The 2,733-nt window shown below is 38.9% G+C and overlaps 1 pseudogene; it reads right to left on the bottom strand.

The window, feature by feature from the left end:
• Position 1: 1 nt before the first annotated feature.
• Positions 2-1,928, bottom strand: LOC102026591 (annotated as a pseudogene).
• Positions 1,929-2,733: the final 805 nt, after the last annotated feature.

Here is a 2,733-nt window from a genome sequence, read left to right as displayed (position 1 = left end):
TATTGGAGAAATAAAATGACTCCAACTTTTTGACATGGATAATGGAGGTAAGAATCGTAACAGTTCTATTATGCCATAATTTTAAACAAATCAGTCATTTTAAATGCTGGAGACTGAGGATGTCTTGCTTGTGTGTGTGCTGTTTGTCTCTAAATCCGGTTCCTGTGACCTAGGAGGTGAAAAATAACATGAGAAATTCTCTGTAGTTCACATTTCTGGAGTTCCAGCCCAAGCAACATTCACCATTTTCTTGAGGGTACTCAGTACCAAGAGGTAAGTGTCATTATTATATATGACTAACTTCATAAGGTGTGTAGCCACATCCTTAACGTTGGAGGGCAATTATTCAAGTTCTCTCATCTTATTGCTCTCCAAGTTCCAATCCTGGAGAGTTGGGCAACTCTCCAGGATTTTTAGCAAATATACCCAGGCAGAAATTTCAGTCACATATCTCAACTTCACATGAAGGCATCTCAAATGATCAGATAGCTAAAAGCAGTCTGTTCAATTTTTGCAGAGCAGGGGCAGAGGTGCAGCTCTGGTAGGGTAGTCACTTGAGAAATCTTAGCTGAAGTTTAACTTCTGGAATTAGTTCAAGTTTTAATACATTCAGGTCCATGAGGTCAAAGACAGAATGGGGCTCTCCGGACAACATGAACAAGTGCAACTCCTTTGTCTCCCAGGCATTGCCTGACATGTGCTGCCTGAGCTTTTCAAATGTCCACCCATGATTCAAACTAATTTCCTTAAGTTTGTTTCACTGACTTCTGATGAGAACACGTCAAACACTTGCAATGTAGCTGGTAATACTGTATAGAAGAAATGCAAGATCATGTTGACACTTGTACTATCACTAAAACTGCTCTCTTCCTTGATGTTCAAAAGAATATTCCTTCGAAGGTATCCTGAATAACCAGAAGATACTGTAGAGGCAGATAAAAACATAAACACAAATAATGCACATACAACTGATGAGAAGCTTTACAGCATGGAAATCCTGTTGTGGGTGTGCTCATATACCTCACAGTCAAGTTTACAGCTTTTGGCTTGCAAACATATTCAAAGTTGATTGCACTCATAAAGATATCAATATAGCAGAGAACAAAAATGAATTTGGCTGGTTTGATAACTATTTGTCCCACACAGTGTTTGTAAATCAGGTCACTGTCTTCTACATGGCACAGAACTTCTTCACTTTCTCAAATAGGGTTTTAGCTAACTCCCACCCTGAAACTTTTTCTTTGTTTTGCTCTGCTGGATCCTTTCATCACAGTCTCCTCAGCTGAGAATGCAAAGCCAGTTTTGTTGACCACTGAGGTACTGGCACTGGAGCTGTTCTCTTCAATGCTAATGGACCCATGCTTTGGTAGAGTCTGAGCAGTTATTCTCTGCTCGTTTTTCTCTGACTTGTGACAAGCTGTCTCAGACAATGCTTTGGTAGTCCAAGGAGATTCAGAGTACTTTCCCAGTACCAAAACAAAAATGTTATTTTTCGGAGCATATTTTGGGATCCTTGAACCGAAAGTTAGTACTGACTATGAAAATAATAATAGTAAGAACAAGGTACAAAAAGATTTTAGAATACCATCAAAGTCCCAGATGTTAACACATCTTATTAATAAATATATATTCCTGAGAATCCAAGTTTGTTTTTCAGCCTGTTGAATCTCTCTTCTCTTTGTCTCCTGATTGGAAACTGTGGAATCTGGGTAAGAATAAGTGGTTCTGAGAGGTATGTTGCTAGTCACAGCAGATGTCCTAAAGAAAATGTCATTTGGTATCTGCTCATCTTGGTCTTCGAAGGTGGTTGCTTCCATTTTGGGGATGGTGGCAGTAATAACAGCTTTTCCTGGAGGGCTCTGTGCCTTTGAACTTACAAGAGATGGTGATGCTGGCAAGTAGACCACTTGATCTTTATTAACTTGCATGGTTCTGCAAAGATGGCTGCCTCCCTGATGCATAGATGCAAAAATTCTCAATAAAATACAAATAAACAGAATGCAACAAATCATAAAGTAGAGTACACACCATGACCAAGTGGGATTCATCCCAGGAATGCAGGGAAGACTCAATATACATAAAGCAGATAACGTAATATAATGCATCAATACAGCCAGAGACAAAAATCATATGATCATCTTAATTCATGCAGAAAAACCTTTTAATAAAATCCAACACACATTCATTGTAAAAACCTCACAGAAAATAGGAATAGATGGTCTTTACCTCAGTTGAAAAAGCCACCACGAATGATGAAATATCATTAGGATAATTCACGGATCTAGAGAAAACATTCCAGAAATTTATTTGGAAGGAGAAGAGGGCTATAATAGCAAGAGCAATCCTGAGCAAGAAAAATAAGGCAGGAAGCATCACAATCCCTGACTTGAAATCATACTACAAAGCTACGTGAGAAAATCTGCATGGTATTGGCAAAACAACCAGACCTGAGGATCAATGGAACAGGTTACAAGATGCAGCTAGAACGACGAATACGCTCAGCCAGCTTATCTTTGACAAAGGGGCCAAATATGATCAGTGGGAGAAAGAAAGCCTCTTCAATAGTTGGTGCTGGACAAACTGGCTCTCCACATGCCAATGACTCAAAGTAGACCCATATCTATTACCATTCACCAGACTAAAGTGAAAATGGATCAAAGATCTAAATATTAAAACAAAAAGTCTAAATCTAATTGGAGAGAGAGTAGGTAGAAATCTTGAAGACATAGGGGT

The sequence above is a fragment of the Chinchilla lanigera genome, unplaced genomic scaffold (genome assembly GCF_000276665.1).
Source record: "Chinchilla lanigera isolate Chin_1 unplaced genomic scaffold, ChiLan1.0 scaffold00334, whole genome shotgun sequence".
NCBI classification, from domain to species: Eukaryota; Metazoa; Chordata; class Mammalia; order Rodentia; family Chinchillidae; genus Chinchilla; species Chinchilla lanigera.
This window is presented reverse-complemented; position numbering and strand designations above follow the sequence as displayed.